This window comes from Mixophyes fleayi, chromosome 5 (assembly GCF_038048845.1).
Source record: "Mixophyes fleayi isolate aMixFle1 chromosome 5, aMixFle1.hap1, whole genome shotgun sequence".
Classification (NCBI taxonomy): domain Eukaryota; kingdom Metazoa; phylum Chordata; class Amphibia; order Anura; family Limnodynastidae; genus Mixophyes; species Mixophyes fleayi.
The window spans coordinates 33,127,179-33,136,518 of record NC_134406.1 but is presented as its reverse complement, the minus strand read 5'-3'; positions in this window follow the sequence as shown (position 1 = coordinate 33,136,518).

Below are 9,340 nucleotides of genomic sequence, written 5' to 3'. Positions count from 1 at the left end.
CGAACTCGCATTTCTCGAGTTTAGCGTAGAGGTGATGTTCCCGTAATTTCTGTAGGATTTGTCTGACATGACCCTGGTGCACAGACAACGATTTTGAATATATGAGGATGTCATCTAAGTAAACAACAACAAAGTGTCCCAGGAACTCACGTAACACCTCATTAATCAAGTCCTGAAATACGGCAGGAGCATTACTAAGGCCAAACGGCATGACCAGGTATTCGTAATGGTCCGAGAGCGTGTTGAAAGCCGTCTTCCACTCATCACCTGCTCTAATACGTATGAGATTATAGGCCCCACGAAGATCAATTTTTGTGAAGATAGTGGCTCCTCTTAATTGATCAAAAAGAACGGAGATGAGGGGAAGGGGGTAGGTGTTCTTAACCGTAATAAGGTTCAGCCCTCGATAATCGATACAGGGTCTGAGTCCACCGTCCTTCTTGGGTACAAAGAAACACCCCGCTCCTACTGGGGACTTGGATGGCCTGATGAAGCCCTTCTCCAAGTTTTCGTCAATATACTCCTGCATGGATTTGGTCTCTGGACCAGAGAGAGGATACAAGCGTCCCTTGGGTAATTTAGAGCCCGGAATGAGCTCAATGGCACAGTCGAAATTGCGGTGCGGTGGTAGTGTGTCAGCAGCCTTTTTGGAGAAAACATCCCAATAGTCATGATACTGAGAAGGGAGCTGCTCCGGAATAGACTGAATAATACGTAGAGGTAGTGTCAAGCAAGACTGTGTACAATGGGGGCTCCACTGGACAATTTCTCCTTTTGCCCAATCCATGACGGGGTTATGGCAGAATAGCCAAGGGTGGCCCAGAATTAAAGGAACCGAAGGACATTCGATAAGACGTAAGACTATGGATTCCGAATGGAGAGCGCCAATGTTCAACTGTAATGGTGGGGTCTCCCAAGTAATCTTGCCGCCTGGCAACGGACTACCATCTAAGCCACATACCGTAATGGCAGATTGGAGTTTAATCCGCGGAATCCCAGCAGAGCGGGCAAACTCGATGTCAAGGAAGTTGCCAGCAGCTCCACTGTCAATGAAGGCTGATAGTTTCGTAGAACGAGCACTGAACGTGAGCTGTGCAGGGACCAATAGTGCATTTTTCTGGGAGACAATTTGTAGACCTAAGTGAACTCTCCCCTCGTTCCTTAGGCATGCTCGTTTCCCGACTTGTTTGGGCAAGAACGGGAGAAGTGGCCTCTTGCGCCACAATATAAACATAAGCCTTGTGACCGTCTCCTGTCTCTCTCCTCAGAGGAAAGACGGTATGCTCCCAATTGCATTGGTTCCTCACCATCCTGGGAGATAGGAACGAAGGCGGATGGAGGTGATGACGTTTCCTTTTCAGTTTTCCGCTCTTTATATCTCCTGTCAATTTTAATGGAGAGGTGCATCAGATCCTCCAGAGAGCTAGGAGACGGGTATTGCACCAGCGAATCTTTAATCTGTTCAGATAGGCCGACACGGAACTGACTACGTAAGGCAGGGTCGTTCCATCCACTGTCAGGTGACCATCTACGGAATTCCGCGCAGTATTCTTCTGCCGACCGTCTGCCTTGTTTCAAGGACCGTAGGTGAGCTTCCGCGGAGGCCACTCGATCCGGGTCATCATACAGTAAACCCAATGCCTCAAAGAAGGAGTCTACGGACTGCATGGCCGGACTGGTCTGTGGCAAAGAAAACGCCCAGGACTGGGGGTCACCCTGTAGAAGGGAAATAATAATCCCAACTCGTTGCTGCTCTGAACCGGAGGAGCGGGGTCTCATCCGAAAATAGAGCTTGCAGCTCTTCCTGAAGTTCCGAAACAAGGTTCTATTTCCGGAGAACCGATCCGGTAAATTCATTTTGGGCTCACAGATGGGATCTGGAGGAGATTGTGAAGCTTTTGTGGCTTCTTCTTGAACAGACATACGCTCAGCCAATCCCTGCATCATCTGATACAAAGACTCAACATGGCCTGCTAGGGTTTGTGCCGGAGACGGTGTGGATCCACTTGCATCCATCCTAATCTTGTCTCCGTGAGTGGGCCGGTTATAATGTTAGGAACCCCTCCAGCCGGCACAACACAACCCGGAGTCTACTCTGCCAGTCAGGTGTTCACTGGAGCCCCTGATGGTGGGGACAGACTGGGCTGCAGACTGACAGAGGGTCGTGAAGTGTGTACCGGCTGGGGAGAACCCAGGCAAGAAGAGTCAGGTCCAATCAGAGGTCAAAGGCCGGCAGCAGGTAACAGTAATGATGAACAAGCTGAGGTCAGAGGTCACAGGCAAAGTAGCAGAACGGGTAAACAAGCCAAGGATCAGGGTCACAGGAAACACAAGCGAAGTCCAATACGAAGCCAAGGGTCATACACGGGAAGTCAAACGTAGATACAGGATACAGGAACTGGAACAAGCAGGTCAGCAGACTGGAGCACAGAAGCTATAACCGGCAATGAGGCAGCAGACCTCATTGCCTTAAATACCCAGCTGAACCAATCACAGGTAAAACACACTCCTGCAGGTTAATAGAGCAGTCACTAATAGAGCCAATCAGGGCTTGCCCCTGGCCTGCACAGTTGCAGGCTAATGCCTGTAATTGCCTCCTATAATCTGCCCATATTAATTAGCCCACAGGCTGTAGAACGCTGCGCCCGGCTTCCTCCTATTGCCGGGACGCAGCTCTGAAGCGTCTGCTGGTTGCCCCGGCAACGGCCGGGTTATGGCCGGAAATGACGTCCCGGTCGCCATGGCGACGGCCGGGACGCGGGTGAGTGAGTCGCGGCGGCTGGGCACCGCTGCGGCTCGTAACATCGTGTATCATTGATAAACATTTCAATATATTTACAAAAGTACTGACAGCGGCATCATCAAAACGTCCAAATATATTTGTTGCTGCATTAGATTTTCCTGACCATCTTGTCTCAGCAATTAGCTATAATCGTTTAATTTTTTTCTTGTCCTAGATGTTTTCCAACAACTTCTATCCAAATAGTCAGATCAATTTTAAGATGCTGCAATGTTTCAGTCAATAGATCGAAAAGTCCCTGTCCAGTCCCATCAATACCTGGCATAACTGAATGTAGTCACTCACAGGTAACACCTTTAAGCACATACTGAATAAAAATATTTGCTGTCTTTGCAATGTATGCAATAGCTGTATACAAAGTTAACTCCGGCTGTACGTCATGATCCTAGGCTGGCATTCCCGGCTAAGCTTCATTGAGCAGTCACAATTGTAATGATCCGAGCCTATATAACGTATGCGTCTGCCTCACAAAACCCGAATCAGAATTATTTTTTTCAGAGACGAGTTATTTATTATATTCTTAAATATAAACTATCCTCGAAAAATGATTTTATTAAAATAGTAATACAACCTAAATTTCCTACAGTAATAATATTATAACTTCTGTTATATTTTCAAGCTGCTAAAAGGTCATTAACATTTTTAACATATTGTCTAATGTTTAAGGGAACCCACTTCCTCAGGGGACCATTTGCCATCGGGCAAGCTGACACCCTGGCCAGTCGGCCACTGGTCACCAGGTATTCTATCCATCAGTGACGTCACCAGTTTCTATTAAATTGATAGGCCGAATACCGATTCAGATTAAAAGATGACTGCTTGTACTTTTGTGTAGGTGACGAGTCCACTTTAAGAGCACTGGGAAACAAAACAAACCAGACATGTATATTGTTAAATGGTTCTTCACTGAATTTCCTTAAAACACATTGTTGGCTATTTAATAACATCGTGCAAAGAGCAATTATGGGCTGTGACCCACAACAACAAACACTATGTCAGCTTTTATACCGTCTAGACTAGTCAGATAAATGAAAGTTAATATCTGATTTCTTGCTGTGGGTTATAACATAAGTATTTTAAAATGAAACACATGTTCTATAATTAGCACTAGAACCTTACAAAAAAATGTATGGCAGGGTTGTCCAACTGGACGCGCTCCAGCTTTCCAGAAAGGACCATTGATTATGTATGATGTATGTATGATGCATGTATGATAGCGGCTCGCAAACACATATAATAGAAATGCAGCCCACTTCTTGAAATAATTGTGCTGTTCCAGTCTTAGGAGTATATTTACTAAACTGCGGATTTGAAAAAGGTGAAGATGTTGCCTATAGCAACCAATCAGATTCTAGCTGTCATTTATTTAGTACATTCTACAAATGACAGCTAGAATCTGATTGGTTGCTATAGGCAACATCTGACTTTTTCAAACCCGCAGTTTAGTGAATATACCCCTTAGATTCAAGTTGGTATATCTTGTTTTATTTTATACTTAGCTGCTGACCTCCATTTGCTGTGGTCCAGCAGCATTAAAGACAGCTCAGGATAAAGCTTCTTGGAGTTAGTCAAGTCACTGTAAGCACATGCACACATAAGTATGGAAGAAACACTGTAACACGCATGCAGTGAAAGATGTAGGCATGCTCCAGAGAAGCAGCTTGGGAAATCAAGAGAAACTTTGTGTTGGGCTTTGCTTGCTTGATGTAGATGTGGTTTTACCTAGCCAAACAAATTTTTCAACCTTTACTACAGCAAATCATTGAATACAATACAGCTTATCTGACCAGTATTCAATGCAGAACCAATTCTAATGACCTACATGTCGATGCCCAACCTTTGTGATGCGATTCCATGTTGGTTTCCAGAATCTGTTTTTAGGGTTCCCTGATTGTCAGATATACAAAACAACCTATTGCAAACAGTCTTATCTGGGGTCCCAAAACAATGTCACACTGATACTTGGCGATACCGCTGAAAAAAGGTTAAATACTACTGCACTAGATCATATAGAGGGCATTCTAATAATAATTATACATTAACGAGGGCATTGGAGTGACACATATACAATACAGAGAGGATTCTAGTGGCAAATATATAATACATAGAGCATTCTTGAGATAGAAATATGATTTTTTTTTTCAAAAAATCAATGTACACTACAGGGAACATGGCCTTATCTGTGTGGAGTTTGTATGTTCTCCCTGAAATTTGCGTGGGTTTCCTCCGGGTGCTCCAGTTTCCTCCCACATTCCAAAAACATACTGGTAGGTTAATTGGCTGCTATCAAATTGACCCTAGTCTCTCTCTCTGTCTTTCTGTCTGTGTGTTTGTGTATGTTAGGGAATTTAGATTGTAAGCTCCAATGGGGCAGGGACTGATGTGAGTGAGTTCTCTGTACAGCGCTGCGGAATTAGTGGTGCTATATAAATACAAGATGATGATGATGATGATGATGATCTGTAGACAATACAAAAAGATTCTTAAGATTTCTGTAAGATGCAGAGTTTATTCCGGAGACATCTACAAATTTCACAGATGATGCTAGCAACCTGTACAATACAGACAATCTAGAATGCATGTTACAATAGTTTTTTTGTAAGCAATATAAAATATAGTGCCCAATCTGGTGGTCATTATACAATACAAATTCTACTCTGGTGTCCATCATACAATGCAGAGTAAATTCTGGTAAACGCTATATTATGCACAGCCCACTGGTCACCACTATGCACAATTTTTTTACTACATTACAATACAAATACTATCAACAATGTCCTGATGATTGGCTAACCAATCATATGTCCGGTGCTTATACAGCATACAGCTCTTCCCCTTTGGGGTTATAAAGTAGATGTGTTAGTAAGGAGTGTGACCACAGTGCTGCATAATTCTACTTATAGAGACTTGCCGGAGTATAATCAAGACTCGCTGACTAGATGTAATTCTTGACTCAAAACTATCCTTTGTTCCCCACATCAACTCTATATATCTTTTTGCATACATCTAAAAAACATTTCCAGAATACGCACATATCTCACACAAGACACTGCAAACACATTAATTCATGCACTCATCATCTCCTGCATCTACTATTGTTATTCCCTCCTTACTGGTCTTCCCCAGATTAGACTTTCAACCCTACAATCTATTTTACATGCAGCAGCTAGATTGATTTTCCTGGCAAATAGTTCTTCCTCTGCTGAGCCACTCTGTCAGGCTGTACATTGGTTGCCTATTTTTCAACAAATCTAATATAAAATTATTCTACTAACACACAAGGCCATCACCAATATACATCTCCTCACTTGTTTCAAAATATCTCCCAATTTGACACTTCCATTCTGCACAAGATCTGAGTCTCTCTACTACTCTCATCACATCCTCCCATTCCCGGTTACAGGACTTTTCAGGCTATACCCACTTTCTGGAATTCCCTCCCTTGCACAATAAGACTTTCCTCTAGTCTTCAAACCTTCAAGCATTCTCTGAAAACCCACCGCGGATCTAGAAAACGACTGTACCCGGGGCGATTTAGGGGGGGGGGGGGGGCGATTTAGCCCCGCCGCTTTCTAACATCTTATCTTATGTGCAGGTCCGTCCAGCCGTGACAGGCAGGGACAGTGTGCTGCCCGGCTGCTCTGATTCTGTTTTAAACATAGTCAGAGCAGCCGGGCAGCACAGTCCCTGCCTGTCACGGCTGGACGGACCTGCACATACTGTGCAGCCGTCGGCAGCAAGTGTCTGCTAGGGGGGGGCCATCGCCCCGATCGCCCCCCCCCCCCCCCCCCCCCCCTGGATCCGCCACTGGCTAACACAAGACAACAACCCTCTGACCAACTTAGTTGTGTGAATGAGCATACAGCCCACTAAATACTTAGTAACCTTTGCATTCTAGTTGGACTAATACAATATGATGTACCCTCATGTAACAAACTCCCATTGTCCCATAGATTGTAAACTTGCGAGCAGGGCCTTTGTCAGTATTACCCAGTATTGTTTTATTACTATGTTTGTTCTTAATTGCAAAGCGCTACAGAATTTGCTGGTGCTATATAAATAAATGTTGATGATGATGATGATGCTTCATAGCACATTACCTCTCCTTATCCCTCTGCTGTAGGAACTGTAAGAAAGGCTGACACTTCATGCTGGCAACCATTTCAGCAAATCAGATGGGAAGTGTTACAATGAGAAAACCATTTCTCCAGCAGATCTTCTCTATGAAACCCAGCACCATAGAGGAGGGATGACAGGAGAAGTTTCCTTTTTGCAGTGGGTATTAAATAAAGAAAAAAAAAATCTATATTATTATTATTATTATTATTATTATTATTATTATCTTTAATTTATAAGGTGCCACAAAGGGTCCACAGTGCCATATATGACACAACATGATACAGAAAGAACAGAATAAGAATAAAAATATACACACAGACACAGGTAACATGGTAATGCAAATCAAATTATTACTGGGACAATGAGTGAAAATTATGGTAGAAATCAGCAATAAGTAGGCCAAAGCTTAAGAAAACAGGGCTAGGGAAGCCGGCCAAGAGGTACAGAGGGTGATGGAATAGTAGAAGGAGCACACAAGTAAAGAGGGCCCTGCTCCTGAGAGCTTACATCCTAAAGGAAAGGGGAGACACAAATAGGATGGTACTAACTGGGGGAGAGAGCCAGAACAAGGAAGTTAGGAGGACTGATAGACTTTAATAAAGAAATGAGTCTTAAGGGCACGCTTGAAGCCTTTGAGAGTAGATGCTAACCTGATGGAACGTGGAAGATCGTTCCACAGATGAGGAGCAGCCCGGGCAAAGTCCTGGAGCTTTAGTGGTTTAATTTCCATTTAACGGCATAGAAATAACATAAAACAGGGTATTTTCACTTATTCTTAAGTTGCATTAGTTCACTATACATGTTTTACATTACACGGTTGTTACTGCATGTTTACAAGCTGAGATGGACATACACATGACCCTCTGTGCTGAAGCTGAAAGGTCAGATCATTTGGAGTCCTTGTACTCAGGCCTCAATCATTGTCTGACCACATTTTCCTCCAGTCCATACAAACATCTGATTGATCCCAGGATCGTAACTAGGGCTGTAGGGGAGAGCCACTGGCCCAGTGTGCAATTATTAAGACGGGGGAGCGCAGGGAATTAATATTTTACATTAATTTGGTGAAAATTGAGGTTTTGAGGGGCGTCACATTTTCATTTTGACCTGGGGCTAACATTTCTAGTTATGGCTCTGATTGATCCCAAATAGTTGTTGACTGGGGTGGTGGTAATTGCTGTCCGTAGGAATTGTGCTTTTAGTTTTGTCATGAAGGTGAACAGCGTTATAACTGAATCTCAAACGCTTTTCCCATCACAAACATGAAGAGTAACGTTAGCCCATTGACATACTGTAAAAATAGGCTATTTCTGGGAAACCGATGCTGTATAGGAATTCTAACTCACTTTGATCCAGTAAATGTTAATGAGGAGCATGGGTCTGGAATGCAAACATGGAAGATAAATAAATATAATGTGATTATGGTATCCTCCTTCCAGCAAGGTGGGAAAGAATCCTATTACTAAACATTCTTTACAGAAATGTGGATGGCTTAGCTTACATTCCAAACCATTTGGAAAAAGGCACACAATATTGAGAACGAATATTCAGCTCTTTCATGTAACCCTAAAGCAACACTGCATTACTGTGTGTTCAGTCTTTGCCACAAGATATGTTTAAACTTCATGTGTAAGCTCAGCTTGTTCCATTCAGGAACACGAACACTAAACAAAAACAATACCACATGTTGCCAAAGTGGATAGCAATCATTATGTTCTTAAACTTAATGTAGGATGTGATATCTTTTATTTTTATCTACAGCAGGAAGTGGCTTTATCCAAAGTCTCATTATGGGTTTAGTGAAAAATGAAATAAACAGCTCAGAGATCCATAATATGGTGCAGGTTTACAGTGCCCTGTGTATAACACGGTATACCTTGTTTTATAAACATGAATTTTCAGATTTTAATAATGTCAAAATTACTCAAATGAGATCTCAATGTGGTTCATTCTAATTTTCTTTCCTTATTTTGTTTTATGATCTTATCACTGTAATAACCTTGGGCATGATTCATTAAGGATCTTAACTTAAGAAACTTCTTATTTCAGTCTCCTGGACAAAACCATGTTACAATGCAAGGGGTGCAAATTAGTATTCTGTTTTGCACACAAGTTAAATACTGCCTGTTTTTTCATGTAGCACACAAATATCAACTTTAAATTTCAGTGTACAAATAAGCTATCAAGTATTTGTGTGTTACACGAAAAAACAGTCAGTATTTAACTTATGTGCAAAACAGAATACTAATTCGCACCCCTTGCATTGTAACATGGTTTTGTCCAGGAGACTTAAATAAGAAGTTTCTCAAGTTAAGATCCTTAATGAATCAGGCCCCTGATTTTTGTAGAAAGTTATCTTTCATTATCTCTGTCACTGGTCCTTCCCATTGGAGGAATTGGGGTGGATAAGTGTGTTTCTGA